This window comes from Chiroxiphia lanceolata, chromosome 1 (assembly GCF_009829145.1).
Source record: "Chiroxiphia lanceolata isolate bChiLan1 chromosome 1, bChiLan1.pri, whole genome shotgun sequence".
NCBI classification, from domain to species: domain Eukaryota; kingdom Metazoa; phylum Chordata; class Aves; order Passeriformes; family Pipridae; genus Chiroxiphia; species Chiroxiphia lanceolata.
The window spans coordinates 25,318,347-25,337,795 of record NC_045637.1 but is presented as its reverse complement, the minus strand read 5'-3'; the positions used below and the strand labels follow the sequence as shown (position 1 = coordinate 25,337,795).

The following is a 19,449-nucleotide window of genomic DNA, read 5'->3' as shown; positions in this document are numbered from 1 at the left end:
CCTGCAAGCTTTCGAGTACATTTATCTGTCAGAGTCATCAGCTTAAGCTATTTCTTCTTCCCAGGAAGTGATTGTCAAAGCCAGTTAAGACGGACTCATCAGACAAAGCCCCATTTGTCTGCTTTACCCAATGCCTATCTGAGACACTGAGTTTTCCTGAGGGAATATATGAAGACAAGAAGAAGCCAAAAGATAGGACTGGAAAATTTTCAGACAAAATCTTACTTTTTTTATTACTTAAGCACAATTCTTTCCTCTTCTACTTCTCATTGTTGTTATTGTCATCATTCAAAAGCCAGCTTTCCTAATTTTTTTTTACTATCTCAATTTCTTTCCTTTTTTTTTTTTCAAATGTGCCACTTTTTTTCTTTTTCCAAGTCCATCACTTCTTTTCCATTTTTAAGGCCAAAGAAATAGTCCATGATAGGGCAACTTTTCTTACTGACTACTGATATTACCACTCTGCTCATCTTGCCTCCTGCCAGGTACTCTCAAGATCAGATGTAAAGATCATCCACCTTTCCATTCAGTGTTTGAAGTACCCTTTGCCCTTTGGAGGCTCTCCAGAGCTCACCTTGAACCTTGCCCCTCCCTTCTATATTTCTTGCACAGTTTTTTCCACTCCTTTGGTGGCAAAGTGACCTCAGTAGCACTTGAACTGAGTTGTGCCCTGTTTAGAGATCCCGCTTGGAAAACTTCCCACAGGTAGAAATGAAGTCTATTCTACTAGCTGTAGGATTAGAAAAGGGTGAAGATAAGGGTGAAAACAGAGAGTTTTTTAGCTACTAAACACAGCTATATTGTGAAACATGCTAAAGGATGTCTCCTTCACAGCGAATATTAGGGATTCATACAATATACACCATGAGTTTGTTTGCTTCTCTTCATGTAACTAGGAATAATAATCTATGGATTTCACAAGAATTTTTTTATTTAACTCTGCTTACAAGGGAAATTGAGATCCCATATATACCTTCTATTCAATAATTTTAATACATATTAGAGATGACCTGATCTTGTATACTGAGTATTCTTTTTTAAGTAAATGCAAAACTTAAACTAAATAATATGTATGAGCTAGACAAGTTCATTAAGATCTGGGTTAATTTTTTTTCAGTCTACAGAAATACTGTGACACTGCCAGGTAGTATGCATTACACTGTACTTTGCATATATACTGAGCTCCGTTATATATGTAACTGAGAATACATACAGCATGTTGAGAACAACATTTAAGAAAACTGACTACATTTAAGATTGTATTTAACAATGCTGCTGTTTAAGATACAGCTTGAAAAAATTTGTAGAATAACTCCACAAGAAAAAACATTATATTTCCAACCCTTCTAGATATTTCTAGAAGGGTTTCTTTCATTCTAACAATAGCTCATTACTGGAATTGAATAACAGACTGAAGACTGTCTCTGCTTTTCAATTCATCAGGCTTAAGCAGAAACAGGACTGCTTCTTTGGCCTTTGTTGATGCTGCTGTCCAAGCTTATTATCATATGAATATCTAGTTATTGTTTTATAAACGTTCACATTTCAGGAGCTCCCTGCTTTCTTTTCTCTCAGCAGACTTCACAATATCCACCTTCATTATCATCATGTGGCAGCATTGCTCTTCGCCTGCATTTGCTACTTTAAAAATTAATGCACTGCTATTTTCTGAATACTGTACTGCATAAGCTGCTTATGAGTACATTATGCTATCAAGCAAGCACATGCAGAAAAGCTTCCTAAACTGTTATTCTTTCAGTGAAAATACAGCTGGTTCTGCTTCAAAGGCACTTCTTTTCACCTGCAAATGGACTTGCTCCTACACTTATTCCTCAATTCATTGTCTTTTATTTGTGTCTGCAAATCTGTAATTGCCTTTAATTAGAAAAAAGTAAATTCAGTGCTTTAATCTTGCAAATACATTCAATCATAATTCTGTCTGGGATGAATACCAAGTTCTATTCACTGACTGATCTTTATAACAAAGGTATATAAATTTATTGTCCATTTATATAGACCACACCAATTAAGCCACAATGGAAAACCAAATAGATAAGAGTCAAAATATTTGAAATGAGGAATGTGCAATCTAAATTTAATTACTCAGACAAATAATTTGAAAATGAGTTATTTACAGCATGCCAAAAAACCTGACAGATAGTAAAATCTGCTAATCAACATTACAGATTTAAAATTCCTTTCAACACTTTCACTATAATTCATAAGAACCAACAAACTGCTGTCCTCAATCTTTCTGTACTGGTATTAAATTCATAATCAAAACATTAGTAAGACATTTTCCATAGAGCAGCAATCCATTTAATATGTTAAAGTATTGTTTAAGATGTAATAAAACTACAACTACTAGGTAAATTTTATTTACCAATAGTAGTTTAACTAAAGTACATTAATGTAACGGATGCTGAAACCCATACCAAAATGCATACACAGCTAATCAGAAATTATAGAGGCAGATTGTGGCAAGCTTTACTGTCAAACTGGAAGTGTGAAATCACATACCTGGTTAAACCAAAATCAATGTGTTTATCATGATTATTGATATGAATTAGTGAAGGTTCCAAGAACCCTACGCAAAACCCCACAGAACATAGCTCAGCTATGACGTGGTTGTTCCCAAGCCAGTTATCTATGTCCATACTACAGTGCCACTGTGGTGAAGATATACCAGAATTAGCACACTGCTTCTTCAGAACTGTTCCTGTGTACCAGCTGTGGTCCTGCTTTAAGCTACAGTCTTTGGGGGTCATATGGTACATCCCTCTCCTCAGAACAGAGCCAACTTCTAAACTGGATTCAACCTGAAAGTCAGCTCAAGTTACTATGGGAGCTAGTCTAGCTGAGCTTATCTAGTTGAGTTTTGAGTATTTCCAAATGTGGAGATTCCACAACCTCTCTGAGCAATTTTTTCCAACACTTGACCATCCTTCTGGTAAAAATATTTTCTACCTACCTAGTGGGATTTCCATGTTCTAACTTGAGTCTTGTCCTACCACTGTACCTCTTTGAGAAAAGTTAAGGCTTCACCCTGTCAGTAGCCTCCTATTAAATATTTGCAACAGTAGTAACATCTCAGCTGAGCCTTCTCTAAAAGCTGAAAAAAGTCTCTCAGCCTCTCCTTATACATCCTGTGGTCCAGATAGACATTTCAGCCATTCACTGGACTCACTCTAGTATGATCATATCCTCCATCTAGTTTTCTTGAAGATGAGCATGGCATTTGCCTTTTTCAAATCATTGAGGAACCACTTCCCTGGAACCAGCTAAATGACTGAAAACTGAGGGAGAATTTAGCCATAAAATCCCATTGCCTGAAGTAGCTTAATGTAACTATTGTGCATCAATGGAATTCAGTAGGGTCTGTAAACAGCAAGTCAGTGGACTAAAAATTCAAATTTGTACTATCAACAATTTCATAACTTTACAGTAGTTTGTTTTTTAGTAGGAGGGAATACAAACATTTTTTTTTTTCCTATGTGCCCTGAGACTCTTCAAAACTGAGCTCATGCATAGTAGTAGAACTTTTAAGTGCCTTTCTAAATGCCAGCAAGTTAGGTGTCTGGCATGGGAAAAGAAGTGTTTTCTGAAGTGCCTTGTAATATCATCCAGATCATAAAAGTACCTAGGCACCTAGCTCCTAAGGTGCATGTGTAAGTATATGACTCTACGATCTTTGAGACTTTAAACCAGTCACTATATATTCACTCAGCAACAGAACTTCAATCCAGTGAAGCTTTGTGAAACTCTACTCACACACAACACATCTTAAACATGCCTGCCTCATTCATAACACTCTAAATCTGGAAATAACTATTTATTTAGATGTTCAGGAACCTCAGAAAAACAAAACTCCAGAAGAATTTCAGGCCTAACTTCATTAAAAATCAGTCAGAAAATCATACATCGGTAAGTTTTATAACCTACGTCTGAGAATCCGCCCTAGCTTACATCTACAGAAACAAGATCAAGCTCTCAAGAATTTATTATTGGTTTTTTGTGCTATTAGTGTCACACAGATGCATTCAATGAGCTTTCTTTTCCTGAGAAGCGGAAGTGAGATTTTCTTATTTTTAATTGCTGAGATTCCAAAGGGAGTTTTTGGGTCTTAGGTTAACAGAAAGATTTTGATCTGTCTTATATCTACACAAGAGTATGTCTCTACTCAGAAAAGGCATGAAAACCCCCCACAGCCTCTCTATTTTATTCAGGTTTAATGGCAGCTCAAATCACTGACCATTTTTCAATCTTGAGAGACAGAACAGCTTGACACTAATAATACATTTGCAAAGGACACATCATCATTTAACACAACATTAAGTGCTCAGGGACAACTTTTTACCGTAGACACAATGTGCTCTGAGCTCAGGGTTGACATTTAATGCTACAAAGATAATCCAACCAGTCATTCATGAGAGGTAAATTAATTTTCAAGCAACTATATTTCAGCTTTAAGCCAACAAGAAGGATGCATTAAAATAAGTTCATTTTATGCTGCATGCAAGATTTTAAAAAACACAGAATATAATGCATTCTTAATACACCAAAATATACCCATTTAATTATTCCTATATTTCCCTAATTTCAAACCAGTAGTCTGGTAATATTTGTTAAATATAACATTCTAACTGTAAACAGAAAATCCCTCAGAATTTGCTATGAGTTGCCATGAAAAGCAGCATTTCATTAAAAATATGTTTTACATTTAAAATTTGTGTAAAGGCATACACTGTAATCAGTAATTCAGAACATATTTAAAAGTAGCACCTTTTCTGATACTTTTTTTAAGGAGTATTTTAAAAATTGATATATGCATTTAAGTAATTCAGGAAACTGGTTATCAATAATGTACAGAACAAAAAATAACATCAGTACTTTAAATAAACTAATTATTCAGGTAATTTAATTGTTTTCAATACCTGTATAATATACTTAACTGCAAGACTATAATACAAGGTCTGAAGAAGAGTACTAAAATATTGATGCTTACTAGGTATAATTTGATAGGCAGTCCTTTCTCATGCCTTTCAGTGCTAAACTATCTGTTGCAATCTTATGCTCAAGCCCAACAGGTGCATGCCTACAGCCATTAAAAAGTACTGGCTCCATGCCAAAGGAGTAGATTCCACACACATGATGGCAGTTCAAGTAACCTTTCCAACAATCTCCATAATATTTTCCACTCAAACAAACAACTATGAAAACAATAAATACCTTTCTTAAAAATAAATACAAATAATTTGAAACAGATCACTGGGTGGGTGTTTCACTTCTTTCTTCTCCACCTACATAATATATACATACATTGAAGTGCACACCTAGTTTTGAGCACACTTTTATTACTTTGCTATGGAACAACTACTAGCAGTTACATTTTCATATAAGCAACCATATTTTAGTATTAATTCTGAAAAGGAGAAAAGAAAACAAAAAATTACTACTGCTTAGGAAAGACTATTTACGAGAGTATGTAGTGACAGGACAAGGGGGAATGGCTTCAAAATGAAAGTGAGTAGGTTTAGATTACATATTACAAAAAAATTCTTTATTGTGAGGGTGATGAGGCACAGGAACAGGTGGCCCAGAGAAGCTGTGGATGCCCATCCCTGGAAGTGTTGAAGGCCAGGTTGGATGGAGCTCTGAGTAACCTGGCCTGGTGAGAGGTGTCCCTGCCCATGGCAGGGAGTTGGAACTAGATGATCTTGAGGGTCCCTTCTAACCCAAACCATCCTATGATTTTAAGAAGTACCCACCATCATTGCAATTAAAAGCCATATTTTGATCAAACATTTGATTAGATAATTTTTGGACAATAGAAACTATTTCATTCATGATAAGAGGTGTGAAAAAGGCAGCATAAGGTGTGGTAAGAGGGACATACAGCACACAGAGAGTCTTTCTGCCTCTCTGAGACAGGCTGCACCCAGCTGCAATTTGCCTTACAGTGATTTTATTAACTGTTGGCTGCAAAAAAATGGAATTAGACCACAATGGTATCTTTTATGTGCACACTTTTCTTGCACATTCCATCACAGTCTGCCTGTGACTCTACTCACTGTTACAAACCCTTTCTCCAAGATTATTGCCTAAGTATTTCTTACCCATATTCAGTTTCTAGGTTGAATATTTATACCAAAGTTAAGAATTTTGCCCTTTTTCTGTTGGACTATATTCTACTTTTCCAAGCCATTTCACTGATTTCTCAAATTTAGTTCAAATTTTAATTTTAAACTCATCTCTTTACTGCCTCTCATACTGGTATAATTTTTCATTATCCCAGTGGCAATACTAATATTGGGCCCAGGACAGGCCACTATGGATGCATTAGTACCTACTGAGAACAGCTTTCATCACTTTGGTACCTATCTTGCAGTAGTTTCATATTCATGCATCTCTAGTTTGTTTACCAGAATACATTGTCAGAAAGCCCTGACAAGGGCAAGTTGTATGGCACCTCTTCCTCTTCCTCATCAATGGAAAGTTTGCTACTCTGTCAGAGAAGAAAATAGAACTGATTTAACACACCACATTGGCTGTTTTTGACCTCCTTTTTGTACTGTAGGTTCTTACGAGACACCACCCCTGTCCTGAAGAGCTTACTGTGAAGGATGAGGAAGGTGTGTTCAATAATTTATGAATATTATATGTCCCATCTGTTTGCTTGTTATTGTGATGTTGGCTTTATAAATACCAGAGGTTAGTTCCAGAAAAAGCTGGCCTGTGCTTAGGCAGGAGGATAGGAAAATACTAGTAATAGTTCTCCACCAAGCACACTTAAAGACAATAAAGGAAAACACAGAGACTGATGACCAGGTCATCCCATTGAATTTCCCATAATAAAGCATATCCATGTAACAGATGTTCTACAAAACATCTTTGTTCTTCTTATCTCTGCAACTACATAACCAGAAATTTCTGTCATTGTCTTTCATTAATTACTTTATTTTCACTTAAACAGAACAGGAGCAACTGAAATCACAGGAGAAGTCAAGGATACCCTACTGGGGCATGTTTTTAGGAAAAAGTCAGCACACATGTAAAGTATTCTAAGACCACGATCAAAAGGAAAGCAATGCCACCTTCCTTCTTTCCTCACTGAAGACAAAACCTGTTCAGCAGCCTCAGCCTATCTGAACCAGGAAAAACTCTTCCAGACCACATCTCTGCTATTAAGCAGGATCAAACCATGCCTTGCATGAAAAATGTTTTCAACACCAGTAATCTGATTTCTAATTTACTCTGGGGTGTATCATGGTCCTGCCAGGAAACACTACTAACTCATTCACAACAGTGGTTGCTGAACGAGCACCACAGTATCACCAAGTACTGTAACAACAGTATTAAACCTTTTGGATAAAGAGTCATGGTGTTTCAGGAGAAGATGTCTCTCCCTCTGCTGTAGTTAACATCACACTACCTGATGTGTCCAACCTTATTAGATGACTGAGGCCTGTCCCTGGGGGAAAGTCATAGTGGGACTGTGGCACCACATGAATCTGGAGTCATCCCTTCTCCCATGTCCCTGCTTCTCCACAAGCACCCTCCCAGGAGCCACAGACCTCACCAACCGTTCTGTTATGGGGCTTTGCTTAAAGGAGGGATGGTGACAACCAGTCCAGGAAGGTAGGGACACAACCTGTCAACCACAGCTTTCTTTTTCCCAATTGGAACAGAGAGGTTGGAGGTGGCACAGAAAACCTTAGCAACTTGGGCAATAGATGAGGCCCTATGAAACAGAGTACAGGACTTCCACAGCAAATACCACACCACATCTGTTTCTATCAGTTTCAGTTTTTTGTTCTCATACTCCATAGTATGGCACCATTTGAACAGTATTAAAATATCACCTAGAATTAAATCATGTATCTGATTTTATGAAAAACAAATGAAGCCTTGCAGCAAAGTTGCATGATGAACCAGGGACAGAGCCTCAGAGACAGCGGAGCTCAGGAGAAGCCAGAGTCACTTCTCTCTAATGCTTGCTTTGTTGAGCTGAAATCCCTTTTAACATTAGCCTAAGTTTTTGTTGCCAAGATTACATTAATTCACCACCGGTCACAATGTGCTAAAGAAAAGCTTCCCAGGTCTGAACCAAGCAAAGCCTGGACTGAAGCTAGAACTTGTGGGGAACAAAGTAAATTTATGATTTAGTCCAAGTATGGGATTCATGTCATTCACCTAGGAGTGGAAAAGCTGTAAGAGCTGAAGGGGACATCCTATGAATGATCACAGTTGTGTTTAAAGAGGGAAAGGAAGAAGTCTGGGAAAGAAGAGAAAACATCTGAGTGAGGAGATCTGCATGAAGTCAGGCACCAGAATAATGGCACAACTGCAATCCCGGATACCTTAGCTCTTGATCCAGTGTCTTATCCAGTGGATATTACTTTTCTCAGAATTGAAAATAAATTGAATGCCGCCAAGGTGCAGCAATTTCCTACTAGTCATATCATTCTGGACCAGCTGTATATAACAAGACCCAAAATACAAGTTGCAATTTATTAATTCTGCCTAAGTAAAAGGTCTCCAGTAATACTGACAGCATTTGCAGTTCTTACTTCAATGAAGAACATTGCGAGGGATGCTTTGTCAGACCTATATATCACTGTCACTCCCGAAGTCAGTGCACTGACAGTCGTAGCAGAGGTGGATGTTACAGGATACTGTGAAAGTGATTATGCAAGATGGAAAAGCAGATTTTTGGAGTCTCACTCCAGCAAAGCAGAAATCAGAGGCTTTTAATGGAATTAGCCAAGAAAGGAACATCTCTTGTATACATCACCATTATCCCTTGGGATCCTAAAATTACTTGTGAGGAAAAATCTCTCCAACTCACTCATAATTTTAGTACACCTAAGAACTACATATCTTCAGTTCGCTCATAATTTAAACTTCTTTCCTTACACAGAAACACCACCTGACAGGTCTTAACTAGCAGTGAATGACAGCAACAACAGCTTATTTAAAAGTGTAAAAGAAATGCATATTTATGAGCACCCAGAGTAATGGCTTATGGACCTCAGAGCTAAAGGTGTAGTAATGTTTTGAAGGCATATTAGAAGACACAATTTTACTTTCAAGAGCCAAACTGGGCTACAGTCAGTGATGAGATTGCTGTTAAGATAATAGGATAGAGGAGCCTGGCTAACTTTTAAATTTATTTTTAATTTTCCAGATATACTACTCCATCTTTTTCTTTTCCCTTTCTGAAAGCTCACAAAAAGGAACTATATGTGTGTGCATAGTAAAATACTGCCATCTTACTCCTTACTCCAGGACTGTACTTACTGCCTGACAGGTGAATGTCTGGTATCCTTTACAAATACTGCAATTTAAAACATACAGTGAAGAATAGTTAGGCTTCACTTCACACCTTCTCTTTAGGCATATAAATCTGTCAAGTAACTTAAATGCTGTATTTTTCCAATAACTGCCATCAGTGATGGTAATGAGTTTATCTGAGATCCGTTGATTTTATTTCACCATCAGCATCAGTGCTCTGTTGATGTTTTAATGGATAAAATCAGTCCGTTTCAGTAAGCCTTACTTTGACCATACTATATCATAAACTATTTAAATAGTGAAAGGAATGTACTAGGGCAGTTCATTCAAAGAAACAAGAGTTGCTCCCAGCATCGTTTTTTCCAAATCTTTATTCCAGAGAATGATCTTTCGAGTATGCTGCCTCTTGTAGGAAACATAGAAAAGATGGAGAGACTGCTGAGGAAAATAGTCAACTATCTGGAAAAACTATTCGATTACATCAGATAAAGCATGGAGCTGTTTTCTATTCCTGAATCTTCCACAAAATTACTGCATGACCTTGGGAAATCTCTTTTCCTTGTAAGATTTTGGTACTCATCAAAAACTCTTGAGATCCTGGTCTAATGGTACAATAGAAGTGAAAACCACTAATAAATGTTATCTATTACAGATGATTCTCTGATGGCCTATATTAATTTCTTCTTAAAGATTTTAAAATTACATTTACAAATATAATGAGAAACAATTAAAAAAGTACCTGAAAAAGTAACTGAATTTGCTCCTGACCCTTACAGTCAATTTCTTATTCATTAAAAATGTGTGTTAAATATTTATAAACCCATGGACAATGCAATTTCAGTTTCTGGAATTAAAAGCATACAAAATTAAAAAGAATTAAACAAAATTTTAGCTGTGCTTTGTTCCTCACAGACTGTATGTGAACATTGCTCTGATCACAAAGGTCCTGTGTACCATCCCCCACCTTCCCTTGAAGAAGTTCCTCTGTCTAGGGTCACATAGTGTGGTCTGGCATGTGACACAGAACATCAGTGATGTGTCAACAGTGATGCTCAACTCCGTCTCCTGCGAGACAGTCCCAATGAGAAGCATCAGCAGAGAGAACTCCCGACCTCCCGTGGTGGTGGGCTCCGAGCAGACAGGACAGGCATTGCTCAGCACAGATGACAGAGTTTATTTGTAAACTCTCTGAATGGTCCTCTATTGACATTTCTCAGTCTGATTGATTCTGTTCTTTAACCATACCAGAAAGGACACATTTATTAAACATAACATGCAGAGTGAAGAACGCAGGGGTTTTTCAGTCATTTTTCAGTTCCTCACAACAAGAAGTTTGGAGTGAAAAATTTTTCTGAATGTCTCATTTCATAGATAGATAAATAGACACAGAAACACAGAACACCACCACCAAAAAGCCACACACCCTCCCTATGGCCTGTTTTTCTATAGCTCCATTCCTCAGAAGAAAAGAGACACAACTTCACTTTCAGTAACAACACAGTCCTTGTGACAGACATGCTTTTCCTAGATCCAAGAAAAAGCCACTGAATCTCATTATGCTAGATTCTAAAAATTTAGCAAAGGGATTTTGCATATGTAGAATAGAAGAGACTAAATTATTAAAACAGCATTACCGCAACTAACATGTGAGTGAAACATGCACACAGTGGAAATTTACATCAAGTTCTTTTGCTGCAAAATCCAACGGTGTGGCTGAATTACAATGCTAATTTAATGTTCATGGTTTAATCATGGAAGCATGGAATGGTTTGAGTTGGAAGGGACCTTACAGATCATCTAGTTCCAGTGTCCCCTGCCTTGAGCAGGGGCATTCAACCAGGTTGCTCAAAGCTTCGTCCAACCTAGACTTGAACACTTCCAGGGATGGGGCACTCACAGCTTCTCTGAGAACTTGTTTCAGGTCTCACCCCTCTCATAGTGAAGAATTTCTTCCTAATATCTAATCTATACCTGCCTCTTTCAGTTTAAAGCCATGAGTAATTTTTTTTCTTATGATAAAAAGGCTATAGTGCAGCAAATGGACTCACTCGGCGATGTGCTAGTGCTTTGGTTTTTATTTTCTTCATAAAAATGCCATAAGAAGAGTCTTTAGGCACCCACCTGTGTTTTTAGTACAGATACTGGCAAGTTCAAAGGTAGGCACTGAAAAGTCAAGGAATAAATATAAAGTTGTCTGTTCTAACATATATACCAGAATACAGAGTTTTATGTATTTTTATAATTTTATGATAAGGTATGCTGCTCAGAAGCCCCTTCCTCTTTCAGGAGCTGTGTAAATATGGACAGTAAGACAGAACGATCAAGCTGTATGTGTCATAAATGAGGCAGTGGAAGATGAGAAATGCATTTATGGTTGGGGTAATAGATGAAGACAAGAGTATATTTTCCTCTCTCAGCCACATGTTTTGAGTATGATCTTGGACAAGACATTCAAGTTTTGATTCATCAACATGCAGTCCTAGGTAACAGTCTTCCTTCTTTTGGTTTAGGAAAAAGTGCAGAGACTTGACGAGGCAACGCATGGCAATAGTGTTACCCCATTCTTCTCTGAGGCCAGCATCCCATGCCATGATCAAATAGCAGCCTTAGTTGATACATGAATGTGATATGTTAGTGACCAATGATCCACAGAAATACACGTTCCTTCCTCACTTTCCACTCCAGGTGTTTACTCAACTATAACCCACTGTATTGGGTCTGGCTAAGGTGGAGTTCATTTCCCCACAGCAGCCCTCACAGTGCTGTGCTTTGCATTGGTAGCTAGAAGGGTGTTGATAACACACCAGTGTTTTGGCTACTGCTGAACACAGCATCAGCCCTGTAACATTACTTCTGGGACGGGACCCAAGCTGACCCAAACTAACCAAAGGGATATTCCATACCATATGATGTCAGCTCAGATAAAAAAGCTAAGGAAAGGAGCAGGAAAGCAGGCATTCATTGTCTCCAATGAATGATAAGGAACCATTACACGTCGCTGAAGCCCTTCTTCCTGGGAAGTTGCCAGATATTGCTACTGATGGGAAGTAGAGAATAAACCTTCTTATCTTTCGCTTTTCTTTTGCATGCGCCAAGCTTTTGCTTTGCTTTTGCTTTAATAAACTGCCTTATCCCACCCTACAAGTTGTTTTCAATCTTACTGTCTCCCCTTCCAGCTGGGAAGGGGAGTGATAGAGTGGCTGGGTGGGCACCTGGCATCCAGCCAAGGTCAACCCACCACACCCACTCTACGCTAATACATCAACCTATTCCAAGATTTACAGAGAACAAAGCCCTTTCTTTCAGTGTCCCCCATACTGGTGTGCACTTCCAAGATCCAAGCAATTCCATGGTGAAGATTTCAGTAATGCTTACTTCTACACATCTGCATGAATTTCTTTCAAAATGTGATAAGCTAGGTTCAAATAATTCTTGGGAAATTACTAATTTTGCATATATAAATAGATAGGTGGAGATAGACCATATTACCATGCTCTTATTCTACCACCTTTGGTACCAGCTGTAAACTGTTTCCAAACTCTTCCTATTTACTTACTGAATGAAATATGTTCCCAGGTTCCTTGTCAACCTACAGACACTATGTATTTTTCTTTCCCATCCCTCCCTGGAGATGTGCTAATTGCTAGAAGTATTAATTTAGTTTTACAGAACCATTTTTTAGTTTCCTATTGAGATTTTTTTTATCACAAAATGCCTGAGTCACAACCTATTCCTACCAATGGGACATGCTGCAACAGCTAGACCCAAGGGGTAACACAGGAAAGTCCTGTCAAAGATGTACAGCTGAGCATCCTCTGAGAAACTGCACACTATACTTACTAGTAGACTGTTAAGTACTGGACTTCTATAATACAAAGAACAAAAAAAGCAGTAAAACCAAACGTACACTTAACAATTTATTAAAAAATCCCCAAAACGAACTAAAAAAGATGATGCCGTGGAAATGTTTTGATAATTTTGTCACACTGTGTTGAGAGCACAGGCACTGAAAAGCAAAGTTTAATCAAAATGTGCCCCTTTTCCCTCATTTCTGCTTTTCAGCATGGATTTTCAGCACAAACTTCATATTCTTTCCAACAAAAAGGAAAAAGCCTGTGAAATTCAAGATTATGTTTTCAGTTCTCCTGAAATCTTGATTTTGGTAAAAAATACTCAGTATTAATTTTTCCACAAGTAAAACTTCAGTAAGAAAGTTGTGGTAATCCTTCCAAATGCATTTTCTAGTTATAAATATCTCAGAAAGCTGTTCCACTTCACAGTGAAACTTTGTCCATATGGAACATATGACTAGGAAGGAAGGACTTGGTGAACTACTGAAATCCAGTACTCTCCTAGGGAAGGCACATATATCATCCTGTTTTCTTTAAAACTGATTGTTTTCTATGATCAGTTGGAAAACAAGTTAGAGCTTTGGATTTGGGGTTTTTTGGGTTGTTTTTTGTCTTTAGTTCTATCAGTAGGACATTACTCAAGAAGCTCAATCTCCTATTTTCTTAAGAAACTGCTTTCTATTTCCTGTTATGTTGCTCTGTGGACAATTTATACGCAGTTACAGACTGGATATACATGGACTGTTGTCTTTCCCAAGTGTTAACTTGGGAAATTCGAAAAGAACCATATTTGTCTTAATTCATGTTCAACTGTGCTAAACAAGGCTCTTCTTGGTCACCCTAGTAGTTCTTTCAGCATTTCTTTCAATTCATCTTTCTTAAACATGGATGAGACTGAATACTTCAAATTCACTGTCCCCAGTGCCCTATTTAATGGCTCTATTATTTCTTATCACTACTTTAAATACATGCAAGGATAAAGCACAGTTTTTTCATGACCACAAGTGATCAGCAGAAACAAGGGGACTTTTCCTCTAAGATTTCCAGCTGATGAATTGACATCATTGGTTGTGAACTAGCTGGTCATCAGCATGTGTAGTTCTTTGATACTATTTTGATCATAGACAACCAACAAATTGTGAAGAAACATAATTAGCTTTTCCAGCATCTAAATGCTATTCATTCCAACTTCACACTTACGGATTGGATTTTGCTCCCAGTTACAAGGATAAGCCTCTGAAATAACTGCTTAATTCAGTAGTGTGATACCTGTCCCAAATTTCCACCACCAGAAAATCCAACCTTCCTACTCATGGTCTCTTGACTGTAGGAAGTGTTTCTTTTCAGACTAAAAATTACCTGAAAGGTAGCTGAATAAAGCAAAAAACATAACATTGATCTCTGTTTTTAATTTCTCTTTTTGCATCAGTGACAGAAATAAGATGGGGAAGACAACCCACTGTGGGGTACATTTTTTTCTGCTTTTGTCATAGCCAAAATGTTTTATTCTCCCTCTCTGAAGAATACATGAAAGCACTTCCCTCTTTGTCCTTTTCATGATGATTACTCATTAGAATTTGGTAATTTTTCTCTACACAAACACAATGGCTCATATTTCCTTCTTCCATCAAGCTATTCGGACAGAAGTTCTTCCATGGAATATATATACTATGAGGTCTGTGGTTTTCCAAGTTGCCTATGAAGATACACGGAGCCTCCTGTGTTACAGACATGAGTCTGATTTTCTTGTAACTCTACCAATCGTTTCCATCTGGTATTGTACTTAACAGGATGATTTTCTGAGACACTTCACACTATGAAGTATGTTAAGGATTGTACCTTCAGTTCTATTTGGTTTGCAATTCATTCAATGTTTCTCCCCGTGCAGTTCATTCTAGTTTGCACAGTCCTCTTCTATTCCAGAAAAGACAGAGTGGACTGCAGTCTATCTTTTCTTCAGGGAATTTTCTTCAAGGATAACCCCACTAGTCATTTCACTCCACTTCTTTTCACTGTTCAGTAGGCAAAATACCAGTGTACTATACCTGAACATAAAGGAGAAGGCTGTGCCAAAAAAAGAACTGCATTCAGGTTTTGTTGTGCCTTCCACACGTATCAAAGGCAACATCATCATTCACTGCAGACAGTGTAAAATACCTCTAAAAATACATGGATTTAAACTAGTGTAGCTTTTATTCATGAAGTAACTCAGTCTGCAGGCCTCATCTGACCTAGAGAGGCCACTGGATTGAAATCAAAACCGATTCTGAGAAGCTGAGGGAAACCTACACAGGAAGCGAATCCTTCTTGCATTTCCTAATCTGTTCAACCTGCATGTTTTACGGAATAAAGATTCTTCCTAGGCTCAGCTGAGGTGTAGCTTGGCTTTGCAATGTGTTCAACAGCAATACTGGCTTATGTCACTTGTTGGCCTGAGTTTAGCCACACACTTCAGTCTCTGCAGTGTGCTGTCCTGTCTTTGATGTGTAGTAGCTCAGTTTGTGCATGCAGCTGGATGACTCAGTTTGTGCATGCAGCTGGATGATGAAGAAAATCAGGGCATTCATTCAATTCACAAAATGCCCAGCACATCTTTTACTTCAAGCTGGATCAAAATGGCACACAAACAGCTGCACCACTCAAGAGGATGGTATGTTATACACTGTGACATGGTGAACAAGTAGAGAGAGGTAGGTGTTGCTAAAGGTCACTTTGCACCAATATATCAGACAATGCGAATAGAAGCTTGAATTCAGTGTTATGCGCATTCCAATTGTTACAGAAGTCCCCGACAGTTGTAGCCTATTCCCAAACAATTTCTACACATGGCTCAAGAGTGAACTGAAAATTGTCTGGAGCAATTTTCCACAGGCAGTTTGCAAGCAGCTGCTTGGTTTTAGGGATAAAAGAGTTTAATAGTAGGTCTAGATTATTCGATGCCAGCTGACCTCTCTGTCAGAAAGCAGTGCTACACTTGCTTTAACCTACAAGTGCAGACACAAATCACTGGCCCAAACTCAGACCTTTCACCTATTAGAACAGAAGCCTGTAGAGATGATTCTTACACATACCCACTCAATGCCTGTAAAACTTCTAGGAGGCCTCACCTGCATTCTACTTTAACTTAAAACTTCTTCCAGCTCTCCAGTTTACAGTGATCGAAGGTCTCTCAGGCCAGGTCTAAACTGACAGTTGCAGACTCATTCTGCCTGTGATGGGAACTGCCAAGGTGCAAGCAGGAGATTCATTGCCATAATACAGAGCATCATGGCCAAGTTAATTAGCGCTGCTACGAGACAGGTCAACATGAGCTCTACGCTCAGGAAGCTCAAAGCTGAGGGGTTTAATGCAGCCTGTGAGCTCAGACTTACTCAAAACAGCTTCAGTGAATCTGGGCACACCTCATCAGTATGCTGTAACCTTGAGCTGAAGGGACCATGTCTAATGCTGAGACACTGTTTCACTCCATATGCTAGTTCATTATCCAGCTCCTCTCTGTTTTGACTGCCAACAAATAATGATGTTTTTCAACACTTCTCCACTAGGAACTGAATGCACAAACAACGCATCATAAATGCCACCCAACATCTGCCAGGCAGTTACCATCTTCCCATGACTATCACCCAGGCTGAACCTGAGCAAGTGATTTACTGACAAGCTGTGTCACATCCTCTTACCTATCATACCCTAGATTATGCAAACCCCAAGTCTTATGAATTGCCCACAGGTATTTGGTTAAAATATCACAGGAAAATTATTTCTAATAATAAAAACACCATGCATTCTAAAATTACTGTTACCTTGTTAATGAAAAATCAAATATTGCAATCAGTATTGCTACAAATCTTACAGCAGATATGCTGATAATGATAAGATATTCACAGAAAATAAATGAAGGGAAAAGCAGGCTTTTCCACCTTTCTTATTTAACAGGCAGTCAAAATTCTTGAAAATAGTATTATTTAACATATGAGTTATTGTAAAATAGCATCAATAGCTCAGTCCCATGGTAAATAGGGTATCTATGTAGCTGGGATAATGACAAGGACCAGATTTCAAGTAAAGTATTTCAAAGATTAAGCAACATATTAGTAACTTGCCTTATATTATCGGTAAATTTATTAACTGAAACCAGGGCAAATTATTTGTTTTCCCACATTCCACTTACTGTAGAGCTCTTTGTTCACTTCATGGTGCTTTCTGTACTGATTCAACTGCTACACAAATGAAAAATCTCAAAATAACTTTGAATTTGTGAATAATTTCAATAGTACTTATTCTAATCAGCCTTTACCATCAAGTAAAAGCAAAAGCTATTTGCACGATATTTGAGACTTCTGTACCTGTAATTCAAATCAAGCAACTGCCTTTTCATATTTTCATTCTAGCAGTTTGAGCTTCCTAATATCATTTTGCTTTTGCCCTGTAACTTTTTTTCTCATCCAACACTTAAAAGCCTGCAAGTAATATGTAGAGCCTAGCAGACAATCCCATAAATAGTTCAAGACCCTGGAAACCACAATGTGCCCAGTTCCTAGCTTTCTTCCAAAATAAGGCATAATATAAGCAAAAGCTTCCATTGAAAAAGAATATTTTTAAAACAATTCAGTTACAGAGATCCATGACAACATTCAATTAATGGACTGCATGACAGCAATCACAAAGGTGAACAAATTCATTACAAAAACCAGATGACTTCTTCTATGGTCATAATTACCCTGAACATGGAGATCTAACACATTCTTTTACGGCCCTAAGGTGCAATGCCTGATGAACTACATAACGCACAGGCCACATCCTGAAGCATGAAATACAACAATCTCTTCAGTTAAACCTTTTGAATTGATCCAAGGTGATTCTATGTCTTTCTTCTGAGACCACTACCCCTGCAGTGCTCGCCAGACTCCCTGCTGCCTTTATTCCTGCTGGCCCAGACAGTAGCAGAAGGTTAACAGACCACCATTCCCCATGGCAGGACAATGGCTGGACAAAACTTAACTGCAATCAACAAAAAACTAGTGCTACATCTCATAGCATTGTAACTAAAGAAATGCAGTTACAACTATTAATTATGTCCTACTTGAACATCTATCAAGCACATCCTGAGAGATGCATCTGCACTGGGCATTTCATTCTTATGCCTTCTCCATTGCTTTGTTATGATGAAATGAGAGGAAATCATATTTGTAGTTCAGTGCCCAACGCTCCTTGCATTTATACTGATGTAATATTGCCTACAAATATAAGCACCTGCACCACACAAAGAGAATGCATATATATGAACACTGTATACATAGAAAAATTATGTCTAAGATTTTTTATAAATGGGTGTCTGAAGTTAGATTTACATATTCACATTGAGACGTAAGTACTGTGAAGTCCAGCTTTCACATATGAGCTAAGATTTTCAAAGCCTAGTGAAAGAATTTCTAAAAATGTTAAACTGCTCTGCCTCTGAATGTAATATACACATGCTTATGTGTGTCTATAGTGAAAATTTTATGTATTTTGTAAAGGATTGTAAGAGTTTTTTCTAGGTTGGTTTTTTTTTTGACTGCAGAAATGAAAGTACACACACAAATATGTATCCTTGCGAGAGCCAGTATGGACACCGGACACCTTACAGGAATTGCAAGTTCTTGAAATAACATCAGGCTGATATGCAATTCACCAACTGGAAACATGTCAAATTTCACTCGCATTTACACCTATTACAAATTTGTAGCAACTCCGCTGAGTGAAATGGTGATATTGTTGATGAGATTAAAATAAGGGCAGACTATGAGCCTCCGTTGGTATAAAAGTACCGAACAAGTGTAGCATGAACATACAGTAAAAGCAATATAATCAAACAAGCTCAAAGAAGCTCAGCTTTTGCTGTGGAAGAGGGGATGAGAGGCAAGGGTTTAGATACATCACCTTTCTCCTTAGCTTCTCTTTATGGTGTAGGTACCCATTCCCACAACGCCCTGGCTCTGCAGCTGTCCCTCCCTCCCATCCTTGCTCAGGCTGGGACTACGTCTGGACTATGACTATTATTTAGACTATGTCTAAATAATATCCACACAAACGTAAATACATATATAGATCTACCATCACCTTTTATGCTCTAAGCTAAGGCAATAAAATATAGCTTTACTGTTTTGGACTTAAAAAATACATGATCACAAATGGTATGTGCTTAAAATCCATCAGTCTCCACAGAACATATTTAAAAACATCCCAATCGTCACAAAATGTGGATTAAATTAGTATAGCCAGACTAGGCTTCACTTCACAGCAGTGTTTTCCTCAGCTGCTCCTG

General features: G+C 37.9%; 1 protein-coding gene across 1 annotated transcript in view; it reads right to left on the bottom strand.

Moving 5' to 3' along the window:
- The window catches only part of TRIQK (triple QxxK/R motif containing), a 62,005-nt gene that overhangs the window by 16,973 nt on the left and 25,583 nt on the right, over window positions 1-19,449 (bottom strand). The window lies entirely within an intron of this gene.